Source organism: Pelodiscus sinensis, chromosome 18 (genome assembly GCF_052426305.1).
Source record: "Pelodiscus sinensis isolate ZL-2025 chromosome 18, ASM5242630v1, whole genome shotgun sequence".
Classification (NCBI taxonomy): Eukaryota; Metazoa; Chordata; order Testudines; family Trionychidae; genus Pelodiscus; species Pelodiscus sinensis.
In genome coordinates, this window is record NC_143069.1 from 25,825,568 (window position 1) to 25,841,045 (window position 15,478).

The following is a 15,478-nucleotide window of genomic DNA, read 5'->3' on the forward strand; positions in this document are numbered from 1 at the left end:
TGTGGTCAGTGTTGCTGATTTAGCAGCAACTCACAAGATCATTTCTGTGTTTCTTAGAGACCCAGCTCTTGGGGGATTCGGATTAGGTGAGCGTTTTGTTTCAAAAGTTACGTTTCTAGCCCTCTTGATTGTGGCAAAATCTTGGAAAAGGCTCAAACACCAGAAGGCAAATCAAAGGATGGAAAAAACATATTTAAAAAAAACCCTCATGAATTCTTAAGGCAAAATTGGGATCTGGGGAGAAGGCCACTTTGGGTTGGCAGTGGAATCTCTGCATAGAGAGGACAGGACTTGAGATCTGAGCTGTCGATATATAGAGTCAGGGCATGGGAATACAGAGTTTGGGCATCTTCCCCAATTTTATTCATAGGAAACATTTTTTCTAAAAGGCAGACAGGCAGCACTTGCCCTAAGAACATCCCATCTCTCCAAGAGAGCTTCAGGGTGCTGTGTATTGTCCAGCTGTGGCACCAAAATGGTTCCCCACGTTCTGGCCTTAAGGCAGCCTGTGATTTGGGGAGGTTGTGTGATGTGACTGCGCACCGATGAGCCCTGCATTTCAGCAAGTGAAGCATCAGTGACATCTTGTCCCATTGCAGAGTGTGGCCATGTACGTCAGTGTCTGTTCTCTCTAGCGCTGTGGATGCTTTACTTTCAAACATGGAGATGTTACTTTTCTGCTGAGCCAACCTAAAACCAAAAAAAGCCCTTTTGACAACACGGCTGTTAGGAGTGTGAATGGGTGCAGAGCTGCTCTGGCCCTGCTGAGCCCACCGCACCATGGACTGGATGACGGCAGCCAAGATCCAGCAGCCATGTGGGGCCAGCAGCTGGCAGCCTCACAGAGCAGGGAGCAGCAACTTACAGCCCAATGGGACCAGCAACCAGAGAGGGCAGCCAGGAGCCCTGTGGACAAGGGGACTATTCCAGCCAGGCTGGAGTAGCTCCCCGCCCACAGGACCCCACTTAATGGGTTAACCAGTTAAACATAAAATGTAATGTTAATTGATTACACAGGATTGTACATGCCTAACTGCTGTAGAAACAGCCCGAGCAGTTCTACTGCATGTCTAGGCCAGGAAACACCAATATCCCCACTTCCTACATAATCTCTCTCCATCTGATCCTTTTCTGCCCCTGATTAGGTCACTTTGGGGTTTGCCTTGACACCCGCCGGCTAGGCAAAAGAGCCCTTCTCCCTCTCTCCACGCCAGTCACCCCTGATGAGGTGGTGATGCCCAGTTCTCCCTGGGATGGGGCATTATTATGTAAAATAAGGACTCTTCTGTGCTACAGGCAATTCCGTTTTTTTCTGTCCTGTTTCATATTTTAATCATTGATGTGGTTAAGGCCAATATTTATAACCGTTCTGGGCCATTTTTAGTATCCTATTGTTATCAGGGAGAGTGGGTAAAGCCCAGAAAGTATGTCTTTGATCTATGGACAATCCCAGCACCTTGTTGAATTTGGTGGCCGTGAGAAGCACCTTCCATTCAAGCTAAATAAGGGAACCATGAAATGCCCTTGTATTCAGTTCCAGCTGAAGCAATGGGAAACTACCAACCAGGAACTAGACCGCAGGCATGTCTGGGAATGGCAGGGCCAGGCTATCCAAAGGGGTTCCTCAGGGTCTGGACAGAAACACAGGCGTGGGGAGGGATGTGCGACAGAAGCAGCAGATACACCTCAGACACAACTAGAAAGACAGAGTGAGAGGAGCACTTGGAGCAGGACTCTGAGCAAAAGCTTTTGGGAAGAGATTTGGAGCCAGGAACACATGAAGCTCTATGGTTCTATGACTAAGTATTTTGTTGTTGTTGTGTGGCTCTTGTTGTGTCCAAGGAAACACGACTGTTTCGTCTTTGTAAGCGAATCCACCAAGATCCCTCACACTCTTTCATCACTCTCAGCTTCTCATCCCTGTTGGAAGTGAGCCTCCTCCAACCTGACTGAATTTGCACTGATGTGACACTCCCGTCTCTGTATCCCTGCCTTTCTTTCTCTTCAAGCATCTGAGGAAGTGAGCTGTACCTCACAAATGCTTCTGTCCTAATAATTTTGGTAGTTTTAAAAATGCCACTGGATCCCTTGTTGTTTTGACCTGAAGCCTGGAAACCCTGAATTAATCCACGTTCCAAGTCCACAGGTCCCTGCTGATCTGGAACAGGGAAACCAATCGTTCTTTTTTCTCTCATGACTTTGTCCTTAATAAAAGCTGCGACTCACCGTGGCTCTTCCCGGCCAAACCACTAAGGCATCTGAGGAGAGAATAACAGGTATACAACATCACGTGGCTGTAAATGCCCTTAAAGGAAGGCACCTCCTGAAAAACCCACAGCTCCTGCCTCCCCTAGCCAGGGCAAGGCTCCCTGCTGCTGATCAGGGACACTCGAGGATACTTTACAGAAGGATTTAATTCAGCTTTTGAAGATGCCCAATGGAAACTGCCTGTCTGAGTTTTCAACAGAGCTATTTTGTCACGGGCAGAGTCGACTTTTGGCAGAAAAGGTCAATGTTTTATTCAAAAAATGAGCAGCCCAAAAATGAAATATTTTGGACAGTCCCCAAAAATATTCTGACCAATAATACCAACATGGTGTCTCATGAGACTTGTAGTTTAATGGCCTTGTGTTGATAGTCTGTCTGGACTTCAATAGGCTGTCTGGACTTCAATTCCCAGGATGCACTGCAACCCAGAACAGCTTATAATGGCTACTGAGACCGAGTGGGATGCATCCTGGGAGAGCCAGAGAGCCCAGCTCAAAGAGAAGACCAGGAGCAGGAGGTAGCTGAATGACAGCTCCCATGAGGCCCTTTTGCACCCAATTCAAATCTAAATATTTTATTTTACTGTTGAAATATTTCAATTTTTGATATTCCATGGAAAAGTTGAAATTTCCCACAGGAATTTTTGAGAAAAATTAATATAGATAGATAGATAGATTATATATAACGGTTTTACAGGAAAACTGCTGGGCTACGTCTACACTGGCCCCTTCTTCGGAAGGGGCATGCTAATTTTGAAAGTGGGAATAGGGAAATCCGCGGGGGATTTAAATATCCCCCGCGGGATTAAAATAAACATGTCTGCCGCTTTTTTTCCGGCTTGGGGAAAAGCCGGAAAAAAGCGTCTAGACTGGCCCGATCCTTTCAGGTAGGAAGAAGAGATCCTCTGGAAAAGGGCTTTATTCCGGAGGATCGGGCCAGTCTAGACGCTTTTTTCCGGCTTTTCCCCAAGCCGGAAAAAAAGCGGCGGACATTTTATTTAAATCCTGCGGGGGATATTTAAATCCCCCGCGGATTTACCTATTCCCACTTTCAAAATTAGCATGCCCCTTCCGAAGAAGGGGCCAGTGTAGACGTAGCCCTGTTTTCCTACCAGGTTGAGCATTGAATAATTCGTTGAGTTAGTTTATAATACAGTGGAACGGAGCCCAGCCAGTTGTGTGTGACTTTGCTTCCTAAGGACAAAATTTCTCTCTGGGATATGACACTAATTCCTCCGGGCTTCCAAAAACCGTAGACATTTTAGGGGGTATTGAACAAGATATATTGCCAGCCTCTCACACTCTAAGACGACCATATACCCCACATGCGTATCTCAGCCTTCAACCTTGGGCCTCACAATTGAGCAAATGGATGGGCACCAATTCCTTGACAAGGCCCAGTCTGTTAGGACTTATAGCAGTACTGTCATATCCTAGTCCATTAGGACAGGGCACATGGACTGGACAGCCCCCAGGCAGCTCCAGCTCCCAGTGACAGGGATGGACACTTTCCATGGGAGCTTTCCCCGGGATGTGACCTTTCCAAGAGGGAGAAGTGATAATACCTCTGGCAATGGAGGGTGGGGATCACAGGCAAAGGGTGGGACAAAGGAACCTCAGGGACTCAGATGCGCAAGACATGGGACCCCTGAGGACTCTTTATCCTTATTCACTTTGATCACAGGCAGTTTGTTGTTGTAACTCTCAGCCATTCACACTGATTTGGGATCTGCCCATCCCCCACCAGTTACCAAATTTACCGCCAACCCCCATATTTCGCTGCCACGTGCTGGTGCCCCTGGTGACCCCAATGCTCTACAAAGGCTCTTACATTCATGCTCGTCTTCAGGAGCGCTGCAGGGGTCACGCTGGACTCGTTCCCTGTGGAGAGTAAGTGACACACATTGGTGAGAAGCTGTGAGAAGCTTTCTTCCCAAGGCTGGTTCTCCTGCCAGGACCGTACAGCTCCCTTTAGCTCATACGCAGTTTCTTTGCATATTTTTCACCCAAATGACACTGGATTTCTGGCGCAGGCCTGCTCACACTGTCAGGGCTGGAAGCTGAACATTGATCCCTGAGGCCGAGCTGTACAGCCGAGAGTCAGGGAGAGGGTCCCAGGACTGAGGGGCTCTGTGTCAGAACCTGGCAGAACCTGGAAACTGCCTCTTGCCTCCCCATGCGCCCGGTTCTCTCTGTGCTCAGAGCTGGTCACCCCATGGACTCCCTGGCTGTTCCCCGCATCACGTCCATCTAGGCCGGGGCCTGTAGATTTCCTGGTCTCCCTCTTGGGGCATCATGCAATTGATTAATTGGCTTGGGCCCCGTGGCCCTCAGAGGGGCTGCGGCTGGCCTCCCAGGCGGCAAAGGGTCAAAGTGGGGGAGGGAGCAGGAGTCTGGGGGAGCCCTGAGTGGAGGACGTTGGCTGCAGAGCAATGGGGAGTGGCCCTTAGGCAAGGTCTGAGGGGGTCCCCGGCAGGTCTCTGTGATGGGAGGGTGGGGAGGGGCCCCTCTGAACCCTCTGACTGGGTGGGGCAGACAGCGAGCCAGTAGCAATTAGCAGCTCCCCTGGCACTGGGGGCAGCTGGGGCCCAATGAGCTGTTCTCCCAGGCTAGGTCATTTGGTGCCATTTTGTGGCCGACCAAGTGTCACCAATGGGGGGGAGGGGAGGGGAGGGCAAACGGGGCAGCCACTCTGGGGCCTGGTGATTTGGCCCCTGTTGCTGCAGTTGAGCCCCACACCCCTTAAATCACTGCTGAAGTGCTGGGTGGTGCAGGCCGGGCACGTCTCGCCCAGCGGCCTGGCAATTCTGTCTGCAGCCCGGCCGACCAGCCCCAAACCCTGAGCATAGAACAGTCACTTTCCTTCCTTCACACCCCTGGGGCAACTACGACCTGCGCCCGCTGCTGCCGGCGAATGGGACGGGAACATGTCTCTGGCAAACCCCTTCCTGAAAGCGTCTCCTTGTAACCCCCAGACCCCACTTCCACCGGAGACTTCCAGCTGCCCTGGGCTTTTTGAAAACTGCTCCAGAACAAAAACACCCCCCCCCCCTCACCTCACCCTCCTCCTCTCCCCACACACACAGAAGGACAGCTGGAGACAGACAGACAGCCCTTCTGCGGGGCAGAGAGAAGGGACCCTGACTGGAAAGGAGATGGGAGAGGGAACAATCTCCTACCTGTGAGCCCTTCGCAGAGACCCAGCTGGAAGCAGCGAGACAGTGATCAGAGACGGGGCCACATTTCCTCGTGGGCAGAGGGAGACAGAGATGAGTGATACAGCTCCAGCCCCTCATTGTACTGACACAGTGCTCCAGCCCCACGGCGTGGCCCAGCGCTCTCCCGCACCAGCCCCACTGACTGGCCCTGGGAACAGCGTCCCCAAGTCTCACTGTGTTACTTCCACCCTCCCAGTGTTTCGTGCTCTACACAAAGCCCCAGGTCTGAGAGTCGGGAAGGCAGTCAGAAACTCGGCTTTTATTTAAAAAGAGTAGACGTGTAACCTCAGGCTGTGTCTACATTGGCAAGATTTCGTGCAAAAGCTATGTACACTGGCCGTGAGTTTTTGCGCAAGAACACTGACGTTTTAATGTACAAAATCAGTGCTTCTTGCGCAAATACTCTGATGCTCCAGCTCAGGGATAAGCCTTCTTGTGCAAGTATTCTTGCACAAGAGGCCAGTGTAGACAGCAACGTTAATTTCTTGCGCAAGAAAGCTCGATGGCTAAAATGGCCCTTCAGAGCTTTCTTGCGCGAGAGAATGTCTACATTGGCACGAATGCTTTTGCGCAAAAACACATTTCTTGCGCAAAAGCACAAGCCAGTGTAGATGCTCTTTTGCACAACTACTTCAATCTTGAGCTGGTCAGGGTGACTGGAGGCTGTGAGAGGGCATGAAATTTTCCACCAGAAATTGTACTGCAGTAGCAGGTACAGGGATGTGAGAACCAGGAAGGCTGATCTGTGAATTCACCCCCAACCGTCCCAGTACAAGACAGACGCTTGCGCCAACCAGCAGGGGTCACTGCTCCTCCGGTTTGGCTTGGACAAAGGTGCCCATCTGTTTGGTGTTCGCGTCTCGGAGCTGCGCCAGCTGCCTCTGGCCACGGCGGAGCAGATACTCGATGTGCATCACGTCGGCCCGGGGGATGCTGGCGTTCTTCCGGAACTCGGCCTGGATGCGAGGCAGGAATCCCGGCTTCTCCCGGCCGGCGCGCAGGAACTGCCTGTACAGGCTCAGGACGTGCTTCTGCAGCTTGCTATGCCGGGCCATGGTGCGCCTGGGGGGCCTGCCCAGGCCACGGGGGGCCAGCGCCACGAGGCAGGGGCTGGAAGTGAACAGAGGCGGAGATGTTAGAGCAGCATCTCATTCCCAGACGCGCCTGTGCAGGCATTTCCATGCACTTTTCACCCCCACCTGCTTGGGTTACCAGATGGTTTAAAAAAATACCGAACAGCAGGGGCCGGGGGGGGGGGGGGGGAGGGCGGGACTGGCTGGAAGAGAGGGGGTGGGGGGGAACCGGCCGCCGGGAAGCGGGTCTAGTTGGGTTGAGGACCAAGAGGTGGGGGAACCGGCCGGCAGCGCTGCAGAGATGTACCAGAGCCTGGGTCGGATTCATCTTTGGTGGGCCCTGGCTCCTAGACCATAGACACACTCCCCCCCCCCACCCCCCCGGAGGCCCTAGGGAAAATGGCACCCCGGCCCTGTGGACATGGTGCCCTCTCTGTTTCCCTTGGCCCCGTAGGCACTAAGCTCCACTCCTGCCGCCCAACTCCTACAAGGCCCGACGGATTTCTCTGTGGCCCCCGACCCAAAAAAGGATCCCCCCAGCCCTGTGTTAGGGGATACGAGGGAGTCTGGCTGGGACGTAAGTGCAAATAACTCTGCTCTTAGCAGCTCTGAACCGATGGGCTCTGCCCTGTGCCCCAACCAAGAACCCTAACATAAGAACGGCAGTACTGGGTAGCCTGTCTGCTGACAGTGGCCAGCACCAGGTGCCCCAAAGAGGGTTGACCAAAGACAATGATCAAGCGATTTGTCTCCTGCCATCCTTCTCCAGCCTTCCACAAGCAGAGGCCAGGGATACTATTTCTATCTCCTGGCTAATGGCCTTTTATGGACCTAACCTCCGTGAAATTATCTAGCTTCTCTTTAAATCCTGTTATAGTTCTAGCCTTCACAGTCTCCTCTGGCAAGGAGTTCCACAGGTTGACTACACGCTGTGTGAAGAAGAACTTTCTTTTATTAGTTTTAAACCTGCTACCCATTAACTTCATTTGGTGTCCTCTAGTTCTTCTATTATGGGAACTAATAAATCACTTTTCTTGATTCACCCTCTCCACACCACTCATGTTTTTATAGACCTCTATCATATCCCCCCTCAATCTCCTCTTTTCTAAACTGAAAAGTCCCATCGCTTTAACCTCTCTTCATATGGGACCCGTTTCAAACCCCTAATCATGTTAGTTGCCCTTTTCTGAACCCTTTCCAAGGCCAAAATATCTGTTTTGAGGTGAGGAGACCACATCTGTACACAGTATTCAAGATGTTGGTGTCCCATAGTTTTATACAGGGGCACCCTGAGTTACCAAACCACATGGCAGTGCCCATTAAAAACCCACCAGGACTTACCCAGCGTTTATATGCAGAGGTCCCGCACCAGCAGCAATCTGCACTGGACAGGAAACCATCCGCCCAGCACGCGCGGGAAATCACAGGAACCCAGCCTGGACGGTCCGATGCCCCAGCCCTGACAGAAGAAAATCAAGGTGTGCTTGAAGTGCCACGCCCACCATCCCTTGGTCCTCTGGGGCATTCGGCACATCCTGCTGGGTGAAAGGGCCGGTCACAGCTCCAGGGTCTGTCACACTTCAGGGCCTTTGGCAGCTCCTATTCACCGGGGTCAGGCAGATAATCGCCCCGAGCTTTCCCAGCACTTTTCAGCATCAGCTCTCAAAGGGGGGCAGCGTGACCCCCATGGGAGCAGGGGAATGTCAAAGAAGGAATGGGGCGGGGCAGGGGAGGCAGCCAACGGCTTCTCCTAATTCAGTGGTCCCCAACCATTTGAGGTTTCCCGGCGCCAAGGGGCGTGGCCGTTTGCCCGCAGGGCGCCCTGGCGCGGGGACCCCCATTGTGCACCTGGGGGCGGGGACCCCCCCATAGCCACATTGCCGGGCGGGGCCCCCCCATAGCCACATTCCCATGGCCGCCCCCCCCCACAAGCACCGCACGCCCAGGGCCGGGCCCCCCGCCAAGCGCCGCGCGCCCGGGACCGGCGATCTCCCCCCAAGCACCGCGTGCCCGGGGCCGGCGCACCCTGCAAGCGCCACGCGCCCGGGGCCTGCGCTCCCCCCATGCACTACGTGGCCAAAGCGCGGCAGCCAATCTGCGGCACCCCCGGGGCCGGCGCTCACTGTGCACCATGCGCCCGGGGCCAGCTCCGGCACCGCACATGCGCCACGTGCCTGGGGCCAGGCCAGCCCTGAGCAATTGGCGGGCGCATACAAATGCGGGCACCGTGTTGGGGACCACTGTCCTAATGTTAGCAGTGGAGACACCAAGTTCGGAAGTGAATGGTTAACCAGTAAGCCGGTTATGGTTAACCAGTGGGGGCTGGAGCAGCCCTCCACCAGCCATAGGCAGAGGGCACTCTGACACACCACGGGTAGGGTTGCTCAGCAGTCACAGCAGTGTGCCACGGGGGTAGGTGTTGGGGCTGCTCCAAGTCCATCTTTAACACGTTCTACGTGTCCCATTTAATCGGTTAACTGGTTCAACATATTGTTTAACTGGTTTTAGCTAATTAAATGAGATTTTACATCCCTGGCACCAAGGTGGCTAAAAGTAGGGTTGAACTGGGACTAGAAATTCCAGGATTTTGACTTTTTTTTCTGATCTCACACAGTTCTGCAAATAAATTCACATTTTGTTTAGATTTTAACTATTTTTAAATGTATTACGGTGGATTACGGAAGATAAACTTTAAAGAGACCAAACGAAGAGTCATTTCAGGAATGGAAAACTACATTTTAATGTTCTGAAATGGTGGAGTTTTCCCCTTCCAAACAAAAGGTCACTAAAATCAGTGTTTTCCAATGGAAAAACACCCCCTCTGAAAACTTCCTTCCAGCTCTAGTTAAAACGGCCGTATTTTGAAGTGTATAATCAACCTCTGGAACTCACTGCAAAAGGATATTAATGATGGCGAAGGAAAGGGGAGGGAATCATAGAATCATAGAGCTGGAAGAGACCTCAGAAGGTCATCAAATCCAGCCCCCTGCTCTAGGCAGGACCAATCCCAACTAAATCAACCCGGCCAGGGCTTTGTCAAGCTTAGACTTAAACACCCGCTGTGTACAGCCTGTCTGATCCCGTCTGGGGAAGCATGGGTGGGAAGAAAGAATTAGACAGGGTTAGACAAACCCGTAGATCTTGGTTGACTTCGTCCTGCTTCAGGGCAGGGCGCTAAACTTGGGGACTGCTCTAGTCAGACCAACATTTCAATCAATCTTGTCAAGAAACAGGCAAAAAAAAAACCCCAACCCAAACCAGGGAGAAACACGTTCCTTGGTTTGTAAACACAGACACAGAGAACAGCTCCTTCCGCTGGGGGGGTGGGAATAAAGAAAATAATCCCTCGCCCCCTCCCCTTCCTATTTGGTCCTAAAGGATGAAGATTTGTGCAGGCTGCGGGGGCAGGACTGATACTCAGGGAATGGGGAGCATGGGGGAGAAGGGGGCAGCTTGCTTACAATCCAGGGGCAACCCCGTGTCTCGGGGCTGGCCCAGCAGAGGCAGGATTTCTGCAGCGCAGGGGGACACGAGGTGAAACAAGCAGCGACTCGGCCGATTGGGGCTTGTTATTGTAGGGTCGCATTGAAGCAGACACTGGCACCAGCGTCGCCTCCAAGAGCGAGGGGAGCGCGCGGCCTGGTAACCCCGGACGGACCCGGTCCCTCCCTGCGCTGCGGGGCCAGGAGTCACCGCCCCCCGCCCCTCACCTCCGCCTCCCGCCTGCTACCTGCTCGCAGCCCCCGAGCCCGCGGCAGCAGCTGTTCCAGCCGGCTCCGAATGTTGAAACACCAGCAACATTAGCCCTCGCTTCCCATTGGCTGGAGGGCCCCAGGGGCGGGCGCAGGGAAGGGGAAGCTCCGCCCTCCGAGGGCCACGTGGGCAGGCAGTGGAAGTTGCAAGTTGCTAGTCAGCTGGAGGAGAGAGGGGCCCGGCCCGTCCTGCGCACGTGGCTTTCACCGCAGCGCTCACCTGCCCTCATGCCCCACGCTCCTGCTTTTCCCTCCCTGCGTTGTTCGACCCAACCCTCACCCAGGCATCCACCCAGTTCACCCCGATTCTCACCCCTTTTTAAACTTGTTCCTAAGAAACCCCGATCGGTTCCTGGGAAATTCCCAACAACTCTTATCAGTGGTGCCTGTTACATACCAGCTGGGTTTTCCCTTTGATATTTACATACCCCCTGCCTCCTTTTTTCGCCCCTCCCATTTTTTCCTCCCCTGTTCATTTTGGTTCTGGACATACAACACTCCAGTCGTCTGAAGAAGTGGGCTATGCCCAGGAAAGCTCATGATCCCATTGACACGGTTTGTTAATCTTTAAGGTGACTATATGTTGTGTTTTAAGTTTTTCCTGTTACAGACTCACTCAGCTACCCCTCTGAAACTCGTGGGCTCTGTCTACACTGCAGGCTTCTTGCACAAGAACTGTTTTGCAGAAGAGTTCTTGTGCAAAAGGTCTTCCATACGAGCGCGTCCACACTGCCATGTGCTTTTGCAGAAGAGATGTGCTTTTGCACAAGAGCATCCATGGCATTGTCGACACTCTCTTGCACAAGAAAGCTCTGATGGCCATTTTAGCCGTAGGGGTTTTTTGCGCAAGAAATTCATGTTGCCTGTCTACACTGCCGCCTTCTGGAAGAGCTCTTGTGCAAGAGGGCTTATTCCTCATGGGGAGAGGAATAACTCTTCCAGAAGAAGCCCTGTTTTCTGATGCTGTACTGTAATACTTGTGCAAAAACACGCACGCAGTGTAGACACTCTGCAAGTTTTTGCGCAAGAACAGCTGTTCTTGTGCAAAAAGCCTGCAGTGTAGACATAGCCTTAGAGGGGCAACCCCAACAGTCATTACTAACAAGGAGTCCTGTGGCACCTTGAAGATTTATTTGGGCATCAGCTGTTGCGGAGGAAAAGCAGGTCCAAGTGTTTTTTACCCCTGGAAGCGGATGCCCAAATACACGTGTTAGTCTTTAAGGTGTCCCAGGGTGCCTCTGTTTAAACAAGTGGAAGAGAAGGGCCTGTGTGCACCTCATAGGATGCCAGGCTAGACTGAAGATCACAATGGCCCTCTCTGGCCTGGAAGTTAATGAATGGTTACATCTGGCCAGGCTGCCTCTCTTTATGCTTGCATTAACTAACTGGGTTATTTGCAGGTGTTGTACTCAGTCCAGCTGTGTCGGAGCGCCTGCTGCTGGAGGAGAACGCAAAAGTTCTGTTACCTGGTTTGTAAGTCTGGAGCCTTCTCTACTGCATGAGGTACAAGCCACCTGGCTCTTCGCTAAAGTTGCAGAGCCGAGTCACTATCGCTGGATGTGGTCTCCGTGCCCAGAGTCCCCAGAGACCACAAACCAGATAAGATTCGAAATCGCCCAAGCAGATTTTTTGCGTAACAACATGCAATAATAGTTGCCAGCGAACAGACTCAGCGCTGCGCCGCTACACTTTATGGAAGCCGTGGCAATGTCCTAACACCCACTGAGCACCATCCAGTGCCCCCACACAGTCAGCTGGTGAACACCATTTGAGGTGAACTTTTATACATTCCTGATGTATCAGGTTGCTACCCCCTGTTACCTGGTTACCGTCCCTTACCTTGCAGAAGGGGGCTTATTTCCTAGTCTTCATACTGTCAACTTACTATCTGTTATGCTGTCAACTTTGACCTGGTCCTGAACATAGGTCGGTATGTACTTTATTTGTGGGAGGTAAATGGTACCAAGATGTTCCTTAGGACAATCCACAGAACTACAGACCGGTCAGCCTCACCTCACTCCCCGGAAAAATCATGGAGGGGATCCTCAAGGAATCCATTTTGAAGCACTTAGAATAAGGAAAGGGATCAGGAGCAGTCAGCATGGATTCACCAAGGGCAAGTCATGCTTGACGAACCTGATTGCTTTCTATGACGAGGTAACTGGCTCTGTGGACATGGGGAATTCAGTGGATGTGATATACCTGGACTTATTCTTGCCAGCAAGTTAAGGAAGTATGGATTGGATTAATGGACTGTAAGATGGATAGAAATCGGGCTAGACTGTTGGGCTCAATGGGTAGTGATCAACAGCTCGATGTCGGACTGGCGGTCAGTTTCAAGCAGAGTACCTCAAAGACCGGTTCTACGGTCGGTTTTGTTCAACATCTTTATTAATGACTGGATGAGGGGATGGATTGCACCCTCAGCAAGTTTGCCTATGTCACTAAGCTAGGGGGAAAGGTAGATACATTGGACGGTAGGGTATATGGTGCAGAGTGTCCAAGACATATTGGAGGATTGGGCCAAAAGAAATCTGATGAGGTTCAACAAGGACAAGTGCAGAGTCCTGCACTTGAATGGAAGAATCCCAAGAATTGTTATAGGCTGGGACCGACTGGCTAAGTAGTAGTTCTGCAGAAAAGGACCTGGGGGTTACAGTGGATGAGAAGCTGGATATGAGTCAACAGTGTGCCCTTGTAGCCAAGAAGGCTAATGGCATATTAGGGTGCATTAGGAGGAACATTGCCAGCAGATCTAGGGAAGTGATTATTCCCCTTTATTGGGATGTGGTGAGGCCACGTCTGGAGTATTGTGTCCAGTTCTGGGCCCCCCACTACAGGAAGGATGTGGACGCATTGGAGAGGGTCCAGTGGAGGGCAACAAAAATTATTAGGAGGCTGGAGCACATGACTTAGGAGAGGCTGAGGGAGTTGGGCTTGTTTAGTCTGCAGAAGAATGACGGGGGATTTGATAGCAGCCTTTAACTATCTGAAGGGAGGTTCCAAAGAGGATGGAGAGAGGCTGTTCACAGTGGTGACGATGGCAGAACGAGGAGTGATGGTCTCAAGGTGCAGTGGGGGAGGTGTAGGTTGGATATTAGGAAAAACTCTTTCCCTAAGAGAATGGGGAAGCACTGGAATGGGCTAACTAGGGAGATGGTGGAATCTCCATCCCTAGAGGTTTTTAAGTCCTGGTTTGACACAGACCTGGTTGGGATGATTGAGTTGGGATTGGTCCTGCTTTTGGGCAGGGGGCTGCACTCGATGACTCCTGAGGTCTCTTCCAGCCCTGGGATTCTATGATTCTAAGGCAAGGGACTTCTTTTATTTGAGAGCCCCAATTCCTTCAACAGCAGTATAGGTCTAATCCATGGAGCTCCTGAAGAGCAGCTCTGCATCCCTTTCTATGGCAGCCCAACTGTCCTTGGAACTGGTCAGACCAGTGTGACATCCCCCTGTGTAGGCATAATGAGCTAAAGTGTCCTTCACTCCCATGCACCAACTTTGCCACTTATCAACTATGTTTTTAATTTGTTCCAAGGGAAAGCTGAATGAAGCCAAAATTAATGAGTGTTTTAACTTGTAACAAAATACAGGACTGTGTAGCGCTTTAATGACTAACAAGATGATTTATTAGATGATGAGCTTTCGTGGGCCAGACCCACTTCCTCAGATCCACTATTTGATCTGAGGAAGTGGGTCTGGCCCACGAAAGCTCATCATCTAATAAACCATCTTGTTAGTCTTTAAAGTGCTACATAGTCCTGTATTTCGTTTCAGCTACACCAGACTAACACGGCTACATTTCTATCACTGTTCTAACTTGTGTTTCTGTTCCCAGGAAATGTTGAAACGGTAGATTCCTAGGGACTGTCAAGTAGAAAGATTGACCCAAATTAGTTACTTGTTTACTTTCTTTGGCTCCACTGGAATCTTACAACAGGGATTAACTAGCTCCATTCATATCTATAATTAACACAAACAAAATCTATGTTTAGTGACAGGTAAGGTTTCCTGAGCACATGTCTAACAATCCAGACATTTAAAATCAGAAGTTAGTGGAAGGAGGCTGAAAAAGGTGAGGCTTTCGAGAGAAAAATTGCCCGAGAAAGGGTTATTTTGAACTCCAATTTACTCTGTATCAACCCATTTTTCCATTAAACCAACCTAAAGTACTATAAATAGGACTCAAAGTTTATGTCCTATGTTTTAGTTTTTGTCATAAACACCACAAGAAAAAAATATAAAGCAAATGGGAAAAAAGGGAGGATGCGAGTTATGAAAAAGCAAACAGTTGATAGGAGAAGCTAAAATTGGGGGAAAAAATCTATAACCAGTAACATAAAGGATAATTAGGAAATGTTTAAATATATCGGGAACAAAAGAAATCAGAGGAATGGTAAAGATCCATTACTGTATAAGGCTGGTCAAATTGCCAATCATGATGAAAAAAAGAAACTTCAGCAACCTGCTTGGAATTTAATGCGTTGAACTACACACAAGCCATAAAGATTGGATGTCTTTCTAAAACATATGTGGTAGCTCAACCGAGGGATGTTAAATTGCGCTTAATCAGCTAATCCAGTAGTTGGTGGAATTTCCATCGACTACAGGCAGTCCCCGGGTTACATACAAGATAGGGACTGTAGGTTTGTTCTTAAGTTGAATTTGTATGTAAGTCGGAACTGGTACATATTGTAGGGGAAACTCTAGCCAAACATTTCTCCAGAGCTCAGTTTTATTCTCCCACACCTCACTTCCCTCAGTCCTTCATTCTCAAGCTGAGGTGTCTGCTGAGAAAAGCCGCTCCGAGTCTCCCTGGTCTGCTGGGGGTGGGGGCGCTAGCTTCGCGTCTCCCTGGTCTGCTGGGGGGAAGCAGATAGTGTGGGGTTGCCTCACCCCATTTGTAAGTAGGGATCCGATGTAAGTCGGATCCATGTAACTCGGGGACTGCCTGTACTCAATTAGTCAATAAGGGTATGTCTACATTAGCTCGTTAATTTGAGCTAGGTAGGCAAAGCAGGCAACCGGAGTTGTAAATGAAGCCCGGGATTTAAATAGCCCAGGCTTTATTTGCATGTTCCCGTCCGGTCGCCATTTTGAAATTCCACTAGCCCGAAGTAACTGCCGCGCGGCTATAGAATGAGATGTAACAGTTAATTCGAACT

At 50.9% G+C, this 15,478-nt stretch overlaps 1 long non-coding RNA gene across 1 annotated transcript; it reads right to left on the bottom strand.

The window, feature by feature from the left end:
* Window positions 1–335: 335 nt before the first annotated feature.
* On the bottom strand, window positions 336–5,554 carry LOC149523313 (uncharacterized). Its single transcript, XR_016347079.1, has 4 exons — window positions 5,447–5,554; window positions 4,099–4,148; window positions 2,227–2,258; window positions 336–690 (listed from the first exon to the last, which is right to left on the bottom strand). It is a non-coding gene; the product is annotated as an uncharacterized LOC149523313 (long non-coding RNA).
* Between the last annotated feature and the right edge of the window lie 9,924 nt (window positions 5,555–15,478).